Below are 24,303 nucleotides of genomic sequence, written 5' to 3' on the forward strand. Positions count from 1 at the left end.
CCCTCTTTGTTTGATTCAAGGAGTTTGAATCAAGGTATCTCTTTCCAGGACTAGGGAAGGGGAGGGAGAGGTGAGTCCCTCTTTGTGTTGAGTCAAGGATTTGACTCGGGGTGTAATCTCTCTGGAGCAGGCTGGAGAGAGGGAAGTGGGGGAGGGGAACTGGCTGTTTCTCTCTCTCTGGTGAGATTCAAGGGGTTTGAATCTGGGTTCCCCAGGGGAAGTTTGGGGGACAGGCAGTGTGTTACCCACTTTAAACTTAACTGGTGGCAGCGAGAACCAGATCATAGAATCATAGAATCATAGAATTCAAGATCAGAAGGGACCATTATGATCATCTAGTCTGACCTCCTGCAAGATGCAGGCCACATAAGCCGATCCACCCACTCCTTAGCAAGTGAACCCTGCCCCATGCTTCGGAGGAAGGCGAAAAACCTCCAGGGCCATAGCCAATCTTCCCTGGAGGAAAATTCCTTCCCGACCCCAAATATGGCGGTCAGGTGAACCCCGAGCATGCGGGCAAGACTCTCCAGCCAAACCCTCTGGAAAAGGTTATATCATACCAGGCACATAATTGACCTATTGACTAAGCCCGTTATCCTATCATACCATCCCCTCCATAAACTTATCTAGCTTAATCTTAAAGTCATGGAGGTCCTTCGCCCCCACTGTTTCCCTCGGTAGACTGTTCCAGTATTGCACTCCCCTGATGGTTAGAAACCTTCGTCTAATTTCAAGCCTGAATTTCCTGACTGACAGTTTATATCCGTTCGTCCTCGTGTCCACATTAGCACTGAGCTGAAATAATTCTTCTCCTCCCTGGTATTTATCCCTCTGATATATTTAAAGAGTGTAATCATATCTCCTCTCATCCTTCTTTTGGTTAAGGAAAACAAACCGAGCTCCTCAAGTCTCCTTTCATACGAAAGGCCTTCCATTCCTCGGATCATTCTAGTGGCCCTTCTTTGTACCTGTTCTAGTTTGAATTCATCCTTCTTAAACATGGGAGACCAAAACTGCACACAATACTCCAAATGAGGTCTCACCAGCGCCTTATATAACGGGACTAGCACCTCCTTATCCCTACTAGAAATACCTCGCCTAATGCAACCCAAGACCGCATTAGCTTTTTAACGCCACATCACATTGCCTACTCATAGTCATCTTGCGATCAACCAGGACTCCTAGGTCCTTCTCCTCCTCCGTTACTTCCAACTGGTGCGTCCCCAGCTTATAACTAAAGTTCTTGTTAGACATCCCTAAATGCATAACCTTACACTTCTCACTATTGAATTTCATCCTGTTACTAATACTCCAGTTTACAAGGTCATCTAAATCTCCTGGAGAATATCCCGATCCTCTTCCGAATTGACAATACCCCCCAACTTGGTGTCATCCGCAAACTTTATCAGCCCACTCCTACTCTTGGTTCCCAGGTCAGCAATAAATAGATTGAATAAAATCGGACCCAAAACCGAGCCTTGAGGAACTCCACTGGTAACCCCCCTCCAACCGGACAGTTCCCCTTCAATACTACCCTCTGCAGTCTCCCCTTTAACCAGCTCCTTATCCACCTCTGGATTTTCACTTCGATCCCCATCTTTTCCAATTTAACCAGTAATTCTTCATGCGGTACCGTATCAAACGCCTTACTGAAATCCAGATATATGAGATCCACCGCATTTCCCTTGTCTAAAAAATCTGTTACTCTCTCAAAGAAGGAGATCAAGTTGGTTTGGCACGATCTACCTTTCGTAAATCCATGCTGTAATCTATCCCAGTTGCCATCGGCCTCATGCTCCGGAACCACTCTCTCTTTTAAGATTTTTTCCATGACTTTGCATACTACAGATGTTAGACTAACAGGCCTATAATTCCCTGGGTCACTTTTTTTCCCCTTCTTGAATATAGGAACTACATTAGCTAATCTCCAGTCAGTCGGTACAATCCCCGAATTTAGGGATTTATTAAAGATTATCGCTAACGGGCTAGCAATATCCCTCGCCAATTCCCTTAATATTCTAGGATGAAGATTATCCGGGCCCCCCGATTTACTTCCGTTAAGCTGTTCCAGTTTGGCTTCTACCTCAGCTACCGTAATGTCTACCCCCATATCTTCATTCCCATCGGTCCCTCTATCACTATTCCTTAGCCCTTCATTAGCCTCATTAAAGACCGAGGCAAAGTATTCGTTCAGATATTGTGCCATTCCAAGATTATCCCTAATCTCCACTCCATTTAAAGTTTTAAGCGGTCCCACTTCTTCTTTCTTGGTTTTCTTCCTATTTATATGGCTAAAAAACCGTTTGCTATTGGTTTTAATCCCCTTCGCTAGATCCATCTCCACTCGTCGCTTTGCCTTTCTCACAGCTTCCCTGCACCCTCTGACCTCAATAAGGTAGGTTTCCTTGCTGATCCCTCCCATTTTCCACTCCTGGTACGCTTTCTGCTTTTTCTTAATGACCCTCTAAGACGCTTGCTCATCCAGCTCGGTCTAAAACTGCTACCTACGAGCCGTTTCCCCTTCTCGGGATACATGCCTCTGACAACTCCTGCAACTTCAACTTGAAGTAACCCCAGGCGTCATCTGCCCTTAGATCCCTAAATATGTTAGCCCAGTCCACTTCCTAACTAGTCGCCTTAATTTAGTAAAATTAGCCCTTTTGAAATCATACACCCTAGTCTCAGATGCACTATTGATTATCCTCCCATTTATTTGGAAACGAATTAGTTCATGATCACTCGAGCCAAGGTTGTCCCCTACAACAATGTCCTCAACAAGGTCCTCGTTACTCACCAAAATCAAATCTAAAATGGCATCCCCCCTCGTCGGTTCAGCAACCACTTGATGAAGGAATTCATTAGCTATCACGTCTAGGAAAAGCTGAGCCCTATTATTATTACTAGCATTTGTTTCCCAATCTATATCCGGGAAGTTAAAGTCCCCCATGATCAAGCAGTTCCTATTAGTGTTTACCTCCTTAAAAACCTTAAAGAGCTCTCTATCCATCTCTAAGCTAGATCCTGGCGGTCTATAGCACACCCCAATCACTATCCTGGATGAGGCTCTGGTAGTTTTCTTCCCCAATGTGACCATTGCCCAAACAGACTCTGTATTGTCCATTGCAGCGCTAGTTATCTCATTACATTTTACCTCATTATTGATATACAGTGCTACTCCCCCACCTTTACCTTTGCATCGGTCTTTCCTAAACAGCACATACCCTTCCATACCTGTACTCCAGTCATGGCTACCGTTCCACCATGTTTCTGTTATTCCTACGATATCCGGTTTCAATTCCCGGACCAGGAGCTCCAGTTCCTCCATTTTGTTACCTAAGCTTCTCGCATTGGTGAACAAACATCCTAATTTTTCCTGTTGGGCTCCTCTCACTCTTTTCACCCAACTCGGCAGGGACACAGTACTTCCAGTATGACTTGTAGATCTAGAATCTGTCCCCCCCCTCTTCCTTACACGTAACTGCTCCCCTCTGGCTATATCTATTGTTATCTTGTTGTCCTCACTCCCAATGTGAAAATTTGGCGTGGAGAGCACCAGGACCTCTCCCGACCGTCTCCCCCCAGTGTCTAGTTTAAAGCTCTTTTAATCAGATGAGCCAGCCTCCCTCCTAGAAGTCTACTTCCTTCCCTACTTAGGTGGAGCCCATCCCTTGAGAACAGTTGTCTGTCCCCAAAAGCCTCCCAGTGCCCATACATCCCAAAGCCCTCCTTGTAACACCACTCCCTCAGCCAACTATTAATCATCACGATCCTCTCACCCCTTTGGCGCCCTTCCCTAGGGACAGGTAGAATCCCACTGAAGATCACCTGAGCCTCAATTTCCTTGAGCGTCTTACCCAACCTGGCATAGTCTCCCTTGATCCTCTCTAGCGAGAATCTAGCCGTGTCATTCGTTCCCACATGAAGGATGATCAAAGGGTTCTTACCCGCTCCTCTTAGGATCCTTTTCAACCTCAGGTCCACATCCCGTATTTTAGCACCCGGTAGACAGCACACCCTTCTGTTCTCCGGATCGGCCCTGGTCACAGGCCTGTCCAACCTTCGCAGTATGGAATCCCCAATCACGTAGACCTGCCTTCGCCTGGGGACAGCACGGTCCTCTAACCTATCCCCCGTTCCCCCTGGTTGCAAGCTCCTTCCATTCCTATCATCCCTTGTGGTTCCCCTTAAGCCATCCTGTATCTTCCCTGGGCCCAAACTTGGTGCTACTTCCATCGACTCCTCCCCTTTATCTATGGGACTGGCCGCTCGCCTCTTTTTCTTTGGCCTCTCACCGTCAGTTACCACTTGCTGTACCCCTTCCTCATTCTCCAAACCTTCAAACCTGTTCCTTAGCTCAATTTCCCCCTCACTGGCTCTCCTTTTCCTTGGCCTGCTTCTCATGGTCACATGCTTCCACCGCCCATCTTCCTCCTCTGGTGGTCCCCCTTCCTTGGCCTCAGCCCCTGCTCCCCCCTGTGCCCCTGGGTGTTCCCCCTCAGTTACTGCTTGCCATTGCTCCATCAGCCTCTCAAACCCCCTTCTATTCTCTATCAGGGTTTCCACCTGCAGCTCTAGGCCCTGGATCTTTTCCTCCAGCAGCTCTATTAGGCGACACTTCATGCATATATAGTACTGGTCAGGGTCCCCTGCTAGGACCAGGTACATACCACAGCTGCTGCATGCTCTCATCCTCGGTGTGTCCTCTGCTGCTGGGCTCATGGCTGCTGCTGTCTTGGCTCCGCTTGGTGTTCTTCCCTGGGGGGTGCAGGGCCTCCAATGGCAACTCCCACGCTAACTCCCCTGTTGGCAGCCCTGTTTGCTGCCTCCTGTGCCGCTGCTCGCAGATCTAAACTAGGATTTTAGTTTAGAGGAGTCCATGCAGGTCCCCATCTTGGAACCCAACAGCTCCAAGTGGGGGAGAAGACCTATGACACACCCCCATGGCACCAGCACAGGGAAACCAGTGAAATGAGGTTACAGAATACAAGGGGGGAGGCAGCAGGGAGAGAGGTGACAGGGAATCTCTCTTTTTCTTTCTCTTTTCACTTTCTTGTTCTTCTCTTTCCTTCCAGGAACTGCAGTCACAGCAGGGAGGGGTTTGTCTCCGTGTCTGTCATGGAGGTGGTGGAAGTGATGGATTCTGTGACTTCCTGCAACCTCTGACTTCTGCAGTGGCCACAGTGGCTGACTCCAAGGCCACTCAATCAACTGGCTCTGGGGACTGCCCAAATTTGACTCCTTCTGCCTATCTTCCTTTCCCCTCAGTGTCTTTCCTTCCCCATTGGGGACATGCAGAGATGAACCCCAGTCAGTTTGTGTCACAGAGAGTCTGTATCTCCTAAGGAATGTTGGTGAAGGATTCCAGCTGAGAACTGAATTAGCTCTGCTCACCTGGGTTAGAAACTTGTTTATTTTGAGCAGATAGTGGGAAATGGGACATTAATTCAGATCCAGGAGGCAAGGCAGAGGCTTCATGATCTTGATCTCCAGGAAGGGAGAGAGGATCCTCAGGAAGGAGGAGAGCTTCCTTTAGTCTCAAGCTGGGGTCTCCTAGAAGTTGGAAAAGACCCTTGGTCACTGAGGATCTCATGGGATCGTGCTGCTGCAGAGGCTCCAGAGTCCTGGGTGCTGGGAGGGTGTCACTGCACAATCTGAAATGGAAAGGGGGAGGGATAGCTCAGTGGTTTGAACATTGGCTTCCTAAACCCAGCGTTGTGAGCTCAATCCTTGAGGGGGCCACCTAGAGCAAAAATTGGTCCTGCTAGTGAAGGCAGGGGGCTGGACTCAATGACCTTTCAAGGTCCCTTCCAGTTCTAGGAGATTGGTATATCTCCAATTATTATTATTTTTTATTATAAGGGAGGACCCTGGAAGGGACGGGAAGGAACAGAAAATGGAGAGGAATGAAACAGAGAAAACCCCTCTTCTCTCTCCCCTCCCCGACCCAGCAAGAAATGTTATCAGTGGGGAAACTCCCCACCATAAACGGCAGAGACCACAGAGACATTCGCCTCACACTGAGCAGTAGGGTGACCAGACACCAAGTGTGAAAAATCAGGGACTTTCACCAGCTGCCTTGGTGGTATAGTGGTGAGCATAGCTGCTTTCCAAGCAGTTGACCTGGGTTCCATTCCTGGCCAATGCAGGGATGTGATGTTTCCTCTCCTGGGAATTGGTTAAGTTTCAGTCACTGTACTGCTTTATCAAGGGAATAAGAGAATCAATGTCCCACATCCTACCAGATCATTAAACACACAGGGGACAAAGAAAGGGGCAAGATTGTAAAATGAGCAGTTGGAGTCATCCAGGTATTATGATGTTTGGTTTATATTTAAAAAAAATTCCTTTACTTCCATCTCCATGTTAGAATAAGAACATTTAAGGTCAGAAGGAGCAGTGTGATCATCTTGTCTGACCTGCTGCACCTGGCAGGCCAAAGACCCCACCCACCCACTCCTGGAATAGACCAGGAGGAGGCAGCTCCGTGCTCTGCCCCTACCCCAGGCAGCACATGGAGGCCCTCTGCTCCCCTCCCCACAACGGGTGTGCAGAGATGTGCCAGCAGCACTAAGGTGGCTCCTGCCCACTCTACCTCCGTCCCTCCGTGCCGCTCCCAGAAGTGGCTGGCATGTCCCAGCATCCCCTGGGGCGGGGGGAGTGTCTCTATGTGCTGCCCCACCCTGAGTACCAACTCTGCAGCTCCCATTGGCCAGGAACTGCAGCCAATGGGAGCTCAGGGGTCAGCGCCTGCAGGCAGTGGCGCATGGAGACCCCCTGGCCCTGCCCACCTAGGAGCTGCTGCTGGAGGGTTGTGTGTACCGGTCACTTTGGGAGCTGCAGTGCCCGGGGTAAGCACCACCCCTCCTGCACCCGAACCCCCTCCCCCAGCACAGAGCCCGCACCCCACACCCAAATCTCCTCCCAGAGCTTTGCTTGTCGTCCTTTCACCAGAACCATCCTTCCTCTCCTGGGATCCAAGTAGCCACCCCTGGGAAGCCAAGAGGCAGGCACAGGATTCTGCCTCCCAGCAGCCAAACCGCACCTCCCCAGGCTTTTCAGAACGAATGGTGACGCTCTACTAACCCCACTGAGCCGCACTGAGGCGCTTAGCTTCTGCCCTGCCTTCCTCAGCTCGACTTTCCTCTTTTCCCCCATTCCCGCCTCACTTCCTCCTTTGGCAAGTCACACAGAGGAGGCCAGCAGGAAGAGCCGGCCTCCGTAGGCCAACCTCCCAGGGCAGAGGAGGCCAAGCCACAAGGCTCCAAAAGGTGACTTGCACAGATCCTCTAGCTTTCCCCTGCTGAGGCCAAGGCTTTTTCTCAGGTCATTTCACCACCCTCTGTCCTGCAGGGGTAGGGGTTATCGCTGGTGTTACCCAAAATTGGGCCAGCTACTAAGTGTAGGGAGGACTAATGACCCCCCAGACTTTGGTAGAAAGCAGCACATTTGTTATATTGATAGCTAAGCTCAAAAGAAGGCGGGGTCACACTCACACTCCCATACTCACGCTCCCAGGACTGGCTCGGCACTGGAGATGTCAGGATTCTGCCAGGTAAGTGTCCCCCAGCGCCGCGATGGACGGTGCGATGAGGGTAAGTCTTCCCGAGGCACAATGAAATGTAACGCAGCGAACCACTGGCCAGGCGGTCGGGGCGAAGGGCATTCACTGGAGGTACAAGCTTGTGAGTGACTCCTGAGCACAGGGCCCCTTCCCCTTTTAAGGACCTGCTCCTCATGGCCTGCGACTGGAGATGACTTGGCTGCATCCGGTGGGTCACACTCCACCTCAGCCAGTGTCCATGCAGTGTCCCTGCTCTGGGTGTGTGAGTGCTGCCTAATGAGAGTCCCAGACACCTTGTCTACCTGGAAGCTCTTCTGATCTTCAACCAGCCCATTCATCCCACAAGCATTGCAGGAGGGAGGGGTGGGGAAAAGCCACTTCACAGGCATTCAGAGAGGGAGAGGAGACAAAAGTGAGGGGAGAGGGGGAAGGATAACAGACCTTTGGAGCATAGAAATCACTGCTGTTCCTACAACAGCAGGGACAGGCCACTAGAAGCTGAGAAAACGAAGCCATCATGTTTGTGCCTGACTTTGAACCAGGGACCTTTTGGGTGTTAGACAAATGTGATAACCACTACACTACAGAAACTCCATCACAAGGCTGTGCCCCTCCCTTCATAAGAACATAAGAATGGCCATACTGGGTCAGACCAAAGGTCCATCCAACCCCATATCCTGTCTGCCAACAGTGGCCAATGCCAGGTGCCCCAGAGGGAGTGAACCTAACCGGTAATGATCAAGTGATCTCTCTCCTGCCATCCATCTTCATCCTCTGATGAACAGAGGCTAGGGATACCATTCCTTACCCATCCTGGCTAATATCCATTAATGGACTTAACCTCCATTAATTTATCTGCAAAAAAAACAAGGAGAACATATGGCACCTTAGAGACTAACAAATGTATTTGAGCATAAGCTTTTGTGGGCTAAAACCCACTTCATCGGATGCATGCAGTTAAAAATACAGTAGGAAGATATATATACACACAGAGAACGTGAAAAAATGGGTGTTGCCACACACACTATAACAAGAGTGATCAGTTAATGTGAGCTGTTATCAGCAGGAGAAAAAAACCTGGTGTTGGGAGGAACAGGAGAAAGGACAAAGGAAGCAAGAGATGAAGAGAAAGAGGACCAGACCGTGGAGGGAGCAAGAGGTGAAACAAAAAGGACACACCCTTATGTCCCCAGTGATTCTAAGGGACAAAATCCCAGGTGCAGAATAAAATTCTGCCTCCTTAAGCTCGTGTTTTCCATGCCTAGAATTCAACTGTCACCAGATGGACCAGACTGAACAGGTTTCAAACCTCCAGGAGGCTCTTACCTTCTAAACAGGGACGGCTGTTTTCTAGTAAAATCACTAAAAGGGAAGGAGAAAACTCGAAAGAGGTTCCTCCTGGCACTCACGTCCGTGAACCCGAATACTCTCTCAGTCCTCAAAGAGAGACCTGGAGAAGGAGACTTGCTGAAGCAAAGCCACAGGGGTCTCTGAGGTTTCCCTGGCCCCTCGCCCCTGTCCTGCCTGGCTGATGTCAGCATCTCTCTGTGGTCACCAGCTCCCCACCACCTTGGACCAATAGGCTGAGGTCCTGCCAAAGGCCTTTGTGATGTCACTGCCACACCCCTCCCTTGCTGTGCCAATGTCCTGCCCCTGGCCAGGCACTTTGCAGGTTTGAGCTACTCCCTGTGGATCACCCCACTCAAGGAGCGTTCGTTCTAGGCAGCAAGCCGGCTAGACAGGGAAACATCAGACGCTGCTCCCAATGCTACACTCAGTTTTTCAGAAATTAGTCGACTTTATGGCCAGAAGAGACCATTAGAGCATCTAATCTGACCCCCTGCATATCACAGGCCTCCTGTAGGACACAATAGTGAGTTTATTACGCAGGGTCCACCCCTCCCTCACTGTGAATAGTACATGAACCAGCCCTGTAATGGAGCTGAGATTTCCCAAGAACTTCAAGCAAAATACTCCAGTTTCATAAAACAGATTTATTAACTACGGAAAGATGGAGTTTTAAGGATTATAAGTGGTAGGCATAAAAGATCAAAGTAAGTTACCATGGAAATTAAAGCTAAATTCACAATCTAAACTTTACATCTTATTACACTAGGCCGTAGTTCGGTTATGCCACAGGAAGGCTTAATGCTCAAGCTGCAGCGCATGCTGGGCAGGCTCTAGGCCGGGCTCCCCCTGGCAGGAGAGAAGAAGAAGACTGGGCCCCTGGAGGGGTAGGCTGGGGCTTCCTGGATCCCATTTGCTCACAGCCAGCACCCTGCCCCACTCCCAAGTCATTAATGGCTCCCCCAGGTCAGCCAGAATGGAGCAGCGGTTTTCACTCCACGAAGTCCACTTATGGCTTACAGGCAACTCCCAGACCCACCATCTCGGCCAGAAAGGAGCCCACTCAGCCTCGCCATTGCTGCTTTCCTTCCCCAGAACCCCGCTTCTCCTGGGCTGCAAGGAGCCACCCCTGGGAAGCCAAGAGGCAGGCACAGGATTCTGCCTCCCAGCAGCCAACCGCACCTCCCCCGGCTTTGCAGAACGAATGGTGACGCTCTACTAACCCCACTTAGCCGCAATGACGTGCTTAGCTTCTGCCCTGCCTTCCTCAGCTCGACTTTCCTCTTTTCCCCCATTCCTGCCTCACTTCCTCCTTTGGCAAGTCACGCAGAGGAGGCCAGCAGGAAGAGCCGGCCTCCACCGGCCAACCTCCCAGGGCAGAGGAGGCCAAGCCACAAGCCTCCAAAAGGTGACACGCCGCACTCCTCTAGGTTCTCCAGCCTGACGCCAAGGTGCTTTCTCCACTGCTGTCAGCACCCTCTGTCATGCAGGGGTTGGAGTTATCCCAGGGACAGGCCAATAGGAGAAGGAGGAGCGTCTTCCTGAACAGCAAGGGGATCTGGCAAAAGGAAGCCAGCACGTTTCTGCCTGGTTTTGAACCAGGGACCTTTTGCGTGTGAGGCAAGTGTGATAACCACTACACTACAGAAACTCCATCTACTTAGCTGTTGCTCATCCTCGGACAGACCGATGGACAAACCTAGAGAAAGTGGTGGCAGCCCTTCAATAGGTCAGCTGGCAGAGCAGAGGACTGGAGCAGGCACTCAGGAAGTCGTCCTTACGTCGCCCTTGTGACTCCAGCTTGACGGAGAGCTTCTTTTTCTTCCCCTTGCTGACAAAGAGCAAGAGAAGAATGAAAGGTCAGGTGGGCCAACTCAGTGCAGAAGCCCATGCTGCCTTTTCCAGCTGCATAGCCTGAAATGAGGGACTCGTGGCAGTTAAAGGCACTGCTGCACTTTCAGAAAACATCCTACCCGTGCACAAAGGAGGACAGAAGAGCCTGTTAGTCTAGCACGCTCCCAACTGAACTACTTCAGCAGTGCTCAGTTTCTTTTTGGCCTCCTGCTTTTCTGTCTGGGATGTTTTTGTCAGCTGTGGCACAGAAAAGGACGTCATTGCGAGCGGCCCATGAAGACAAGATTCACTTTTCCTTCCTTGCTCGGCTTTACTTGCTTCCCGCCCTATTCCTGCCTTAGTTCCTGGGTTACCTGAAGGCGACAGGGGGCCAGCAGTACCAGGAGGAAGTTGGGCAGCTAGACCCTGGTGGCAAAAGTCCTGCCGCCACTTGCCACCCCACTCTCTTCTCCCAGCGTCACATATTGGCCACCAGGGACTTGGGGCCCAGCAGCGCAACGGAAGGCAGTGGACAGAGCCACCCTCGCATTGAAGCTCCGGCTCATTAAACCACATCTTCAGTCGCTGATGGCCAATGAGAGACTGACATCGCTTGCTATTTTAGCACTTAAAATGCCATTGGCCAATCTTTGGATCTCTGTAATGTTGCGCTTCAGTTCATGGGGGAAAGGTGAGAGAAGCGACCTTTCAACTAAAGGCCTGGGGTTAACATCCTAACGCTGTCTCCTACTGTAACACTATTTAATACCGGCCCACCCTGTGCTAGTGACAGTTCCATTCTAGATGTTAGTACATTTCAGTTACTGTCAAAATTAAAAAGTTTCTATATGCTTAAAGAAAATGCATTTGTTCTATTTGCTTATATATGGCATGAATAAATACAGGTTTACAGAACCTAGCCTGCAAATTTATCATCTTATATGACAGAGAAAATCATGCATCGAAATTGTGCATCAAAATCATGAGCTGAGCTACAAATGCAATGAAAAATAAGATATTCAAAATTTTAACATATGGGGGGGGGGGCAGCGAAGACACGTCTTGCCTGGGAGAGGCACTTGGTCTAGGGGAGGCCCTGCCAGGGAGAACAGGAGTTAGTGTCAGACGCCTATTTCCAGGCTGTTATCTGTGGGCGCCCTGCTCTGGGGGAGGTATTGCGGTAGCCCAGACTCAGGGCTGGAACAGGCCCCAGATTGAGGGGGTGGCTGCAGGGTTTGCAGAGCTCTGATGTCTCAGACAATGTGTCTCTCCCAAAGCCTCAGATCTGCGTCCCCAGAAGGCTCCTGCGCTGCCTCCGCTCCTTTCACAGTCTATAGCAAGGAGCAGCAGCAAGGGTCAGGGATGAGCCATAGGGCACTAGGTGCGGGGCAGAGGCTTCAGGAGCCCAGAGTGTTTGCCTGTCTGGGCATTTTGGCTGAGACCTCAGGGACACATTGTGAGGCAGAATCCCAGGCATCTGTATGAAAGAAGCATAAGGACATAAGGACGTACGAACGGTCAGACTGGGTCCATCTAGCCCAGTATCCTGTCTTCCCATAGCGGCCAAAGCCAGGTGCCCCAGAGGGAATGAACAGAACAGGGAATCACCAAGTGACCCATCCCCTGTCACCTATTCCCAGCTCCTGGCAAACAGAGACTAGGGACACCATCCCTGCCCATCCTGGCTCAGAGCATGTCCTCCATGAATCGATTTAGCTCTTTTTTGGAACCCTGTTATAGTTTTGGTCTTCACAACCTCCTCTGGCAAGGAGTTCCGCAGGTTGACTGTGTGTTGTGTGAAAAAATACTTCCTTTTGTTTGTTTTAAACGATCTGCCTATTAATTTCATTTGGTGACCCCTAGTTCTTGTGTGATGAGAAGGAATAAGTAACACTCCTTATTTACTTTCCCCACACCAGTCATGATTTTATAGACCTCTAGCATATTTCCCCTTAGTCATCTTTTCTCCAAGCTGAAAAGTCCCAGTCTTATTATTCTCTCCTCATATAGCAGACACTCCATACCCGTTTCTGAACCTTTTCCAATTCCAATACATCTTTTTTAAGATGGAGCAACCATATCTGCACGCGGTATTCAAGATATGGGTGCACCATGGATTTATACAGTGGCAATAAGATTTCCTCTCTTATTCTCTATCCCTTTCTTAATGATTCCCAACATTCTGTTCGCTTTTTGCCTGCCACTGCACATTGAGTGGATGTTTGCAGAGAACTATCCACAGTGACTCCAAGATCTCTCACTTGAGTTGGAACAGCTATTTTACATCCCATCGTTTTATATGTGTAGTTGGGATTATGTTTGCCATTGTGCATCACTTTGCATTGATCAACATTGAATTTCATCTGCCATTTTGTTGCTCTTTCACCTAGTTTTGTGAAATCTCTTTTTAGCTCCTCCCAGTCTGCTTTGGACTTAACTATCCTCTGTAGTTTTGGATCATCCGCAGATTTTGTCACCTCGCTGTTCAGCAGATCGTTTATGAAGATGTTGACTAGTCCCAGTACAGGCACCACTAGTTACCTGTTTGCATCCTGAAAACTGTCCATTTATTCCTACCCTTTGTTTCCTGGTTTTTAACCAGTTATTGATCCACGTGAGGACCTTCCAGAAGTGAACGTAAGCTGGTACATTCCAGTATGGGGTACTGGCAAGAGCAGGTACGCTGTGCCAGCCCAGCCCGGCTTCCCCAGGCTGGTGATTTAAAGGGCCCAGGGCTCCCTGCAGCCTCCCAAGCCCCCCTGGTGGAGCCCCGGGGAGCAAATCCCTGCCCTGGAACGCTGCTCTCTCCCGCGCTACGAACACAGAGCAGGGGCGGCGGGAGCTTCCTTACAGTGGAGGGGTCACTAGTGTCTGAACTGTGGCACTCCCATGACACCCCTTCCCCAAGGACCCACACTCACACCACCTCTCTCCTCGAGGCCACATCCACAGAATGCCTCTCCCCCCCCAAGACTCCCCCTTTCCCCCTCCATCATTTGTCCTAACAGCCAGTTAAGAGTGGTGGGGCCACGGCCCTCTAAACCCCCTGTTCCAGCACCCCTGACACAGAGCTAAGCAGCAGCAGTGTGTGTGTGCGTGTGACAGAGGCTGCTGTGCTGAGCTGAGCCAGTGAGAGAAGCGGGGACTGATGTTGAGGCTGCCCCCTCCCCCTGCCTCAGGACTGGTTGCTTGCAGCAGCTGTCTGAACATAGAGACAGTGTGCGACACACTCCCTCTCCCCACACACACACACCCTCTCCCCACCCACACACACACTCTCTACCCCGCCACGCACACTGCAGTTGAAAAGCAGCTGGCAATCTAGTAAGATGCCCATGGAATGGTGGGATAGAGAAACCGGCATCATGTGATGCTGTACCGGCCCATGAGGCATTGCAAACCCTTCCCAAAACACCCTGCAGCCAGTTGCACAGCTACCCACAGTGCACTGCTCTCTGTGGCCATCCAAGGTTCTAGCGTGGATGTGCTCTGGTGACACAAGGGGCATAGTGTGGACATGCAACAGCTATTTAATTAAAACACTTTAAAGCCGCATTACCCAATAGTGTGTAGACAGCTTGAGAGTGAGACAAGACCCAGCTCTCTTGAAACTAAAGAAGCACAACTTTCTCCATAGTTGGCAGGATTCCAACCTGCGCAGGGAGACCCCAATGGATTTCTAGTCCCCCACCTTAACCACTCAGCCACAACTACTTAGTTGAGCTGTGTCACTCACTGCACTCTAGTTCTGTTCTCACTGAGTGATCAATTCCAGTTGTTTCCTCAGACCAGCTCCCCCAGCCCACACACTGCTGTGCCCTCGTGTAAGTGTGTCCATGGCTGAACTGCAAGAATTCCTGCTCATTTCCCTTCTTGCTGGAGCATGAGGCGAGTGTGTTTGTGGTCAATGACGTTGCTGTAGATTGTTGTCCATTTCCTGCCTTGATCATTCAGACAGTCCCTTTCCTGCCATATTCCCAGCACATCAGTGATCGCAATAGCAGGGGGCAGGTTTTCTCTGGGGCACTGAGATTTGTCAGGGGGTTGGTGGCTCCTTTCTTTCCTCACCCTGGAGTAAACTCAGCTTTTAATTCCATCCTTGATGTTTCAAGGAATAACAACAGACGACCGAGGAAAGAGGTGGACAAGTGGGTCTCAGGAGGGGCAAAGAGGTGGGGGTGGTGGACAGGGCAGGTCAGGAGGGGGTAGAGAGGTGTGAGCGCTGGGCAGGGTGGGTCTCAGGAGAGGCAGAGAGGTGCAAGTGGTGGGCAGGGCTGGTCTTAGGGAGGGGCAGAGAGGTGGGGGTGGTGGGCAGGGCGGGTCTCAGGGGAGGGGCAGAGAGGTGGGGGCGGTGGGCAGGGCGGGTCTCAGGGGAGGGGCAGAGAGGTGGGGGCGGTGGGCAGGGCGGGTCTCACGGGAGGGGCAGAGGTGGGGCGGTGGGCAGGGCGGGTCTCACGGGAGGGGCAGAGAGGTGGGGGCAGCGGGCAGGGCGGGTCTCACGGGAGAGAGGGGGGGGCAGCAGGCAGGCCTTGGGGTAGGGGGTGGAGAGACACAAGGAGGCCTTCAGGGAGGAGAGGAGCAAGCGGAAGGTGGACCAGCAGGCCTCAGCCACAGTGGAAGAGTGGGGGTGGGAAGTGGTCAAATGGGAGTGAGGACGGAGCACAGGTGGGGCCTGAGAGGGAGGCGAACGAGTCAAGGAGGTGTAGGGGGCAGGGCCGCCCAGAGGATTCAGGGGGCCTGGGGCAAAACAATTTTGGGGGCCCCTTCCATAAAAAAAAGTTGCAGTACTCTAGAATCCTGTATTCACATGGGGCCCTGCAGGGCCTGGGGCAAATTGCCCCACCTGCCCCCTCTGGGTGGCCCTGCCTCAGCCTCTCCTCGTAAGTCCCCTGCCCCCTAATCATTTTTGTTGCCCTCTCCTAGACTCTCTCCAATTTGTTTCTGTAGTGGGGGGGGGCGAAAACTGGACGCAATGCTCCAGATGTGGCCTCACCAGTGCCGAATAGAAGGGAATAATCACTTCCCTCGATCTGCCGGCAATGCTCCTACTAATCCAGCCAATACGACCAGGTGCCCATATTGAATGCAGACCCAGCAATATTTGATAAATTGGTTACTGTCCATTCAGGAGGTTATTTCCCAGCTATTCATAAATAATGAAGATGCTCTAAGTGGAGGAGAGAGCTGTCCCGTCCATGTAGTTAATCCATCTCCCCGAGAGGTGGTAGCTATGTCACTGGGGGAAGCTATGTGGGTGGGTGTGCAAGCTGTGGTGTTTACATGGATCTATAAGTTTAATCAAACCCCATTTTTAAAAGCACTGTGGTCTGGGAACAGAACAGGAGATCCCTGAGGCAGGGCCTGTCCTTCAAAATCTTTAAGATCTCTGACTTACCTACACAGCAGTCATGGGGGTATAGCTCAGTGGTCGAGTGTTTGACTGCAGTTCAAATGGTCCTTGGTTCAAATCCAAGTGCCCCCTTACAAACCTCTTCCTTCAATGAAAATAATGTCATTTCCATTATGTTCAGGAGTTCCACTGAATAGGGATCCCTGAAATGAATAGAAACACTCAATGTTTCCTGTGCAAATGCATAAAAACCTAGCAAACGTGCCTTCACTGAAATCAGTTCCAATCCTCTAAAGGATTAAAGAATCCTTATTGAGGTTGCAGGAAAAAAAATCCCCATGTGTAGAAAGAATAGTAAATATGGCAGGCGACAAGCTTGGCTTAACAGTGAAATCCTTGCTGATCTTAAACACAAAAAAGAAGCTTACAAGAAGTGGAAGATTGGACAAATGACCAGGGAGGAGTATAAAAATATTGCTCAGGCATGAAGGAGTGAAATCAGGAAGGCCAAATCACACTTGGAGTTCCATCTAGCAAGAGATGTTAAGAGTAACAAGAAGGGTTTCTTCAGGTATGTTAGCAACATGAAGAAAGTCAAGGAATGAGGGAGGTAACTTAGTGGACAGAGGATGTGGAAAAAACTAATGTACTCAATGCTTTTTTTTGCCTCTGTCTTCATAAACAAGGTCAGCTCCCAGACTGCTGCACTGGGCAGCACAGTATGGGGAGAAGGTGACCAGCCCTCTGTGGAGAAAGAAGTGGTTCAGGACTGTTTAGAAAAACTGGACGAGCACAAGTTCATGGGGCCGGATGCACTGCATCCAAGAGTGCTAAAGGAGTTGGCGGATGTGATTGCAGAGCCATTGGCCATTATCTTTGAAAACTCATTGCGATTGGGGGAGGTCCCGGATGACTGGAAAAAGGTTATTGTAGTGCCCATCTTTAAAAAAGGGAAGGAGGAGGATCTGGGGAACTACAGGTCAGTCAGCCTCACCTCAGTCCAAGGAAAAATTATGGAGCAGGTCCTCAAGGAATCAATTCTGAAGCACTTAGAGGAGAGGAAAGTGATCAGGAACAGTCAGCATGGATTCACCAAGGGCAAGTCATGTCTGACTAACCTAATTGCCTTCTATGAGGAGATAACTGGGGCTGTGGATGAGGGGAAAGCAGTGGATGTGTTATCCCTTGACTTTAGCAAAGCTTTTGATACAGTCTCCCACAGTATTCTTGCCAGCAAGTTAAAGAAGTATGGGCTGGATGAATGGACGGTAAGGTGGATAGAAAACTGGCTAGATCTTCGGGCTCAACGGGTAGTGATCAACAGCTCCATGTCTAGCTGGCAGCCGGTATCAAGTGGAGTGTCCCAAGGGTCGGTGCTGGGGCCGGTTTTGTTCAATATCTTCATTAATGATTAGGAGGATGGTGTGGACTGCACCCTCAGCAAGTTTGCAGATGACACTAAACTGGGAGGAGTGGTAGATATGCTGGAGGGTAGGGATAGGATACAGAGGGACCTAGACAAATTACAGGACTGGGCCAAAAGAAACCTGATGAGGTTCAACAAGGACAAATGCAGAGTCCTGCACTTAGGACGGAAGAATCCCATTCACTGCTACAGACTAGGGACTGAATGGCTAGACAGCAGTTCTGCAGAAAAGGACCAAGAGGTTACAGTAGACGAGAAGCTGGCTATGAGTCAACAGTGTGCCCTTGTTGCCAAGAAGGCTAATAGCATTCTGGGCTGTATAATTAGGGGCATTGCCAGCAGATCGAGGGATGTGATCGTTCCCCTCTATTAGACATTGGTGAGGCCTCATCTGGATACTGTCTCCAGTTTTGGGCCCCACGCTACAAGAAGGATGTGGAAAAATTGGAAAGAGTCCAGCGGAGGGCAACAAAAAATGATTAGGGGGCTGGAGCACATGACCTATGAGGAGAGGCTGAGGGAACTGGACTTGTTTAGTCTGTGGAAGAGAAGAATGAGGGGGGATTTGATAGCTGCTTTCAACTACCTGATAGGGGGTTCCAAAGAGGATGGATCTAGACTGTTCTCAGAGGTACCTGATGACAGAACAAGGAGTAATGGTCTCAAGTTGCAGTGGGGGAGGTTTAGGTTGGACATTAGGAAAAACTTTTTCACTCAGAGAGTGGTGAAGCACTGCAATGGGTTACCTAGGGAGGTGGTGGAATCTCCTTCCTTAGAGGTTTTTAAGCTCAGGCTTGACAAAGCCCTGGCTGGTATCATTTAGTTGGGGATTGGTCCTGCTTTGAGCAGTAGGTTGGAGTAGATGACCTCGTGAAGTCCCTTCCAACCCTGATATTCTATGATTCTATGATTAGATGCTCTAATGGTCTCTTCTGGCCATAATTTCTGAAAAACTGAGTGCAGCATTGGGAGCAGCGTCTGATGTTTTCCTGTCTAGCCGGCTTGCTGCCTAGAACGAACGCTCCTTGAGTGGGGTGATCCCCAGGGAGTAGCTCAAACCTCCAAAGTGCCTGGGCAGGGGCAGGACATTGGCACAGCAAGGGAGGGGTGCGGCAGTGACATCACAAAGGCCTTTTGCAGGACCTCAGCCTATTGGTCCAAGGTGGTGGGGAGGTGGTGACCTCACAGAGAGATGCTGACATCAGCCAGGCAGGACAGGGGCAAGGGACCAGCGAAACCTCAGAGACCCCTGTGGCTTTGCTGCAGCAAGTCTCCTTCTCCAGGTCTCTCTTTGAGGACTGAGAGAGTATTCGGGTTCACGGACGTGAGCGCCAGGAGGAACCTCTTTCGAGTTTTCTCCTTCCCTTTCAGTGATTTTACTAGAAAACAGCCGTCCCTGTTTAGAAGGTAAGAGCCTCCTGGAGGTTTGAAACCTGTTCAGTCTGATCCATCTGGTGACAGTTGAATTCTAGGCATGGAAAACATGAGCTTAAGGAGGCAGAATTTTATTCCACACCTGGGATTTTGTCCCTTAGAATCACTGGGGACAATGGGGTTTGTCCTTTTTGTTTTACCTTTTCCTCCATCCCTCCCTCCTTTCTCTTTATCTCTTGCTTCTTTTGTCCTTTCTCCTGTTCCCCTCCCAACACCAGGAGGGGTGTGGGTGTGTGTGTGTGTGTGTTGTGGGGGAGGGCTCTGCAGCTCCCACTGTGGGAGGTCCACACAAACATGTGGGGCTGAAATAGTGCTCGGGCAGTGATCCCCACAAGTGACCTGGGCCATCCTTTGGGCTCTCTGGTGAGAACCCTCAGCCTCCCGTCCTCAGTCTCTCCCCTGATTGGCTGAGCAGGGGGTTATTGACAGGGAGGAGACTCAGGTCCTTGTTGGTCCCTTTTAAGACCAAGGAAATAAGTCAGAACCAGTTCTGTGTTTGATGGATTTTGCTGCTTCTCTGCATTAATGGTCTCTGAGCAGTTCATGATTCTCTCTAACATTGCAGTTCTCCTCAAATACTTGCTGAATAATTCCTGTGCACTGTTGTTGGTCTGGAGCTCATCTGAGAGCACTTTATTCAGGTCATTCAATGTCTGAAATTCAAGATCCGATGGTTAGTTTGAAAATCAGGGCTCTTGGGTCCTATTCCCAACTCAGCCACTGACTGGCTGTGTGACCTCAGACAAGTCAATTCTTCTTTCTCAGCCTTAGCTTCTCCCTCTTTCAAGTAGGGATAATAATGATCCGCTCCTACCTTGCTCAACACACTCACTCTTCCCCAAGACACACACACTGTCTCTCCCTGCCCCCCCAGTCTCCACACTGCAGTTGAAAAGCAGCTGGCAATCTAGTAGGATGCCCATGGAACAACGGGAGAGAGAAACCTGCATCACTGAAAGTGCAGCCATGGAGACACCACACACCAGCCTTCCCTAGCAGGGGCAGGGGGGCGAGAAGGGACATCATCCGAGCTCCCTGCATCCAGGTCACTTTCCTCAGCCAGGCTGCGTCAGGGGAGGGCAGAGAGCAGCAGCTTCTGATGCTCCCCTCACAGCCCAGCCCAGGTGGGGAAAGTGACCAGGACGCAGGGAGCACATAGTGTTGCTCCTCGCTCCCCCCAGCGTCTATGGGGCCACGGAGGAGCATTGGGGCAGGGAAGAGCAGTGAGCACCTTTGCACGGCCACACGGTGCCCTTTGACCCCCTGGAGCCCTGGGCGGCTGCCGGGGGCCCCACCCCAAGGCTGGCCGGGCTCCCCAGCACGAACAGCAGAGACACAGGGAGACTGGCCACCCACTGAGCAAAGGTAGCCTGGGCGGCTCGTAATGGAGGCTTGGGGGGGCTCAGCCTCCCCAAACCTTGCTTTGCCAAGGGGACAGTGGGGCCCATGACTAGGGGCCCTGGCCAAATTAGGTCCCCCTGGGAAAGTCTCCCCCATGTCAGCCCCAGGGCTGGAGGAGCTCCCACTCCCTGCTACGGCCCGGGGGCTGCAGCAGGGGCACAGAGCTTCTCTGGTCTCAGGGCCACAGCGGGGCCGGGGTAAAGGAGTGACCGGGTGGGGCCAGTGGGGGAAGGGGTGGAACAGAGGTGACAGTGGGTGGGGCTGTGGGTGGAAGGGGTGGAACGGGGCGGAGCCACACACGGAAGTGGGGGGGCCATGGTTCCGGTGCTGGGGCCCCCGCACTTATTCTCCCTTTCCCTGGGCTTTGGCATCACTAGCCCCTGCTTAGCGAGTAGGGGTCAGTGGTCCCTAAAATGTGGGGCGTGACTCCTAGGGGGACACAGAGGAAGATTTATGGGGGCACCTCAGGGCCTGAGCCAGCCCCCATGGAGGGCAGGGAGGGAGCCCCACTCAGCCCCACTCTGTCCCAGCTCTTCCCCAACCCCACCCTCAGCCTGGGCCCCTGGCTCCCAGCCTGGCCTGGCCTCGACCCCCTGACCCCTATCCGCACCCCTCTCCCCAGCAAGCAACGGCCCCATTCCCAGCCCTGGTTCTCGACCGCGGCTTCCGAGGGGCCACAGCCATGGATACGAGGGCGCAGTGTGAAATGTTTGGGGACCACTGGGTTAGGGTGACGTCCTCCATCACTTCTCTGCAGTCCAATGAAAGCGATTCCTCACCCACCCCTCCGTCAGGACGGCCTAGGTACGTTCTGCTGCCCTTCACTCGTACAGGAAGGAGAATAACATTTCATTCCACTCAATCCTAAAGTGATTTGCAACCCACCACCATCCCAAACTGGTCATTTTGGGGAAGCGGCCCCACCATGCTGCATAGCTAGGCAGAGTAGGGGTGTCTGTGCAAACACGGCCTGTTCCTGAAGTCTTCCCCCAGCTCCTCACTAGATGTGAGGGGGGAGCTCATTCAGCCCCTGCTTACGCTTAGTATTGGGAAACTCCTTAGTGTCCCTATCTCTGCCGGCCTCAGATTTCTCCTCCTGTCCCTGTCTTAGCAGCTCAGATGAGGTGGCTGAGTGGTTAAGGTGCTGGACTGCTAATCCATTGTGCTCTGTACGTGTGGGTTCAAATCCTCCTTATTGGAGGCATTTACTCTTCACCCTCCTTTATAGACAACCATCTCCCCCTTGGTACAATGACAGATCAAACAATGTTGCTTCTTGCAAACAAAAACCTTCTCAGAATCTCAGCTGTCCCTCCCCCCTTGCTTCAAATAAAATGTGTAAATCCCATATTTCTAAAAAAATTCTCTAGTCCTGCATTTCTTAGTTTTTATCTCAAAGGGAACAGCCTCATAATCTCCCCAAACACCCTGGGACCTCCCCAAATAATTAAAATACCCCCAACCTGAGCAAGGCCACAACAGTGAACCAGAGCCAGTGTCTAGGCCAAGCTGTTCTGAAGGAGGCAACTCAACCATTTTCTCTCTGCTTCCCTTGGCAAAGTCTGACTGAGAAAACAAAATTCCCCAAACTGAAAATTTTCTGCTGAAAAACCACTACTAGTCTGTTTGGGGGCTTTGGTTTGAATGTACTATTATTATTCTCTTCTGATTTCTGAAACAGTTTTGTCATCCAGGTGTATTTCCAGCTGTTGAGTTGTGGGGGAGAGAGGCCAACTCATGATGTCTCTACCCCCCTTTCATAGTTTCTTCCAATTTGCTAGGAAGTCCCTTTGCTATGATGTGAGTCAAGCAGTGTCCATTGTCGCTGTGCTATCTCGGAGACGTCTGCATTGTACACGGTTCCTGGGATAGTCCTTGGGAGTGTGGATCCCTTTAATGGGCCAGCAGTGGGTCTGGCTCCTCCATTGTCACACCTGAAAGGCTGGTGGTGGGCATTTCCCAACCTCATCTCAGTAACATACACAGAGCAAAACTTCCCAGCCAATGCTACACACACAATCCAACACAATATTAAGGTTCAACAGACCAAGACTTTTGAAATGACACCTCACCAGGCAGACTTTGTACAAACCGTATCATCATTATAGGAGACTGGTGAATATGGGGCTTCCAGGGTGCTGCTTTGAGCACAGCGAGCCGCACCTGGGCTGACATGGCAATGGCGACGTACCCTTAGAGTTCATCTCTCCTGGGATAACGATGGCAGCATGGCTGGCCTGGACCATCTGACGTGGGCTCATGAAGCTAAAGCTGAGAGGCTAAAAACTGTGGTGCAGATATTTGTGTTCACACTGAAGCCTGGGTTCGGAAACCCTCACCCCTCGTGGGGTCTCAGAGACTGGGCTCAAGCCCATCTGTCTGCCCTGTAATTTTATACTCTTGCAGCCCAAGCCCCATAACCCTGAGTCAGCTGACCCGGGCTTTGTGACAGGTGCCCTGGGTGTGTTAATCACAGTGCAGACATAACATTAGGCTACGTCTCCAGTGCAATGAAACACCCACGACTGGCCCGTGTCACGTTAATCAGGGTCATGCGGCTTGGGCTGTAAAGTTGCAGTGTCCGTGTCTCGGCTCAGGCTCAGTCCCCTGCTCCAGGAGCCCAGAAGGTTGGGAGGGGGTTTAGCAAGTGGAAATGGTAAAACCGCAGGGGAGTATTACCCTGGACTCATGGCATTTCTCCATTGGTCTGTCTGCGCTGGGGCAGGGACAGAAACACGTCCTGCTGCTTTTGTTATTTCAAAGGGTGGTTTAGGATTTTCATTCTCAGACTCGGTGCACAAAACAGGACTCAACCCTCGGCATAAACTAAATGAATCGCCCACAGATTCTGGCAGCCACAATGAGCACTTGGTGTGAGAGCTCAGACCTGCCCCTGTCCCAGAGGGACGGGGTCATCTGAGAGGGGACTGGACCACTGACCTATCAGCTCCTAACTCCCAAACTTTCAGTAACTCTATCCTCAGTGCCTGTGAGTGTAATTGAGCTAGGTAGGAGCGGATCATTATTATCCCTACGCGAAAGAGAGAGAAGTTCAGGCTGAGAAAGGAGAATTGACTTCTCTTAGGTCACACAGCCAGTCAGGGGCAGAGTTGAATAGGACCCAAAAGCCCTGATTTTCAATCTAACCATCGGATCTTGAATTTCATACACTGAATGACCTGAATAAAGTGCTCACAAATGAGCTCCAGACCAACAACAGTGCACAGGAATTATTCAGCAAGTATTTGAGGAGAACTGCAACATTTGAGAGAATCATGAACTGCTCAGAGACCATTAATGCAGAGAAGCAGCAAAATTCATCAAACATAGAACTGGTTCTGACTTATTTCCTTGGTCTTAAAAGAGAACAACAAGGACCTGAGTCTCCTCCCTGTCAATAACCCCCTGCTCAGCCAATCAGGGTAGAGACTGAGGACAGGAGGCTGAGGTTCTCACCAGAGAACCCAAAGGATGGCCCAGGTCACTGGTGGGGATCACTGCCCAAGAACTATTTCAGCCCCACAGTTTTGGGTGGACCTCCCACAGTGGGAGCTGCAGAGCACTCCCTCCCAACACACACACACCCCTCCTGGTGTTGGGAGGAGAACAGGAAAAAGGACAAAAGAAGCAAGAGACAAAGAGAAAGGAGGAGGGAGGGATGGAGGAAAGGTGAAACAAAAGGACAAACCCTAAAGTCACCAGCGATTCTAAGGGACAAAATCACATGTGTGGAATAAAATACTGCCTCCTGAAGCTCGTGTGTTCCATGCCTAGAATTCAACTCTCACCAGCTGGATCGACTGAACAGGTTTCAAACCTCCAGGAGGCTCTTACCTTCTAAACAGGGACGGCTGTTTTCTAGTAAAAATCACTAAAAGGGAAGGAGAAAACTCGAAAGAGGTTCCTCCTGGCGCTCACGTCCGTGAACCCGAATACTCTCTCAGTCCTCAA

At 50.9% G+C, this 24,303-nt stretch overlaps 1 protein-coding gene and 2 non-coding genes across 3 annotated transcripts in view; 2 read left to right on the forward strand and 1 right to left on the reverse strand.

The window, feature by feature from the left end:
* The window catches only part of LOC120381732 (zinc finger protein 420-like), a gene marked incomplete at its 3' end in the record, with an annotated part of 264,899 nt that overhangs the window by 8,348 nt on the left and 232,248 nt on the right, over positions 1–24,303 (forward strand). The gene's annotated exons all lie outside the window — the stretch shown is intronic.
* On the reverse strand, positions 10,487–10,559 carry TRNAV-CAC. The gene has a single exon. It is a non-coding gene; the product is annotated as a tRNA-Val (tRNA).
* TRNAC-GCA lies at positions 16,152–16,223 on the forward strand. Its single transcript has one exon. It is a non-coding gene; the product is annotated as a tRNA-Cys (tRNA).

The sequence above is a fragment of the Mauremys reevesii genome, linkage group 14 (genome assembly GCF_016161935.1).
Source record: "Mauremys reevesii isolate NIE-2019 linkage group 14, ASM1616193v1, whole genome shotgun sequence".
NCBI classification, from domain to species: Eukaryota; Metazoa; Chordata; order Testudines; family Geoemydidae; genus Mauremys; species Mauremys reevesii.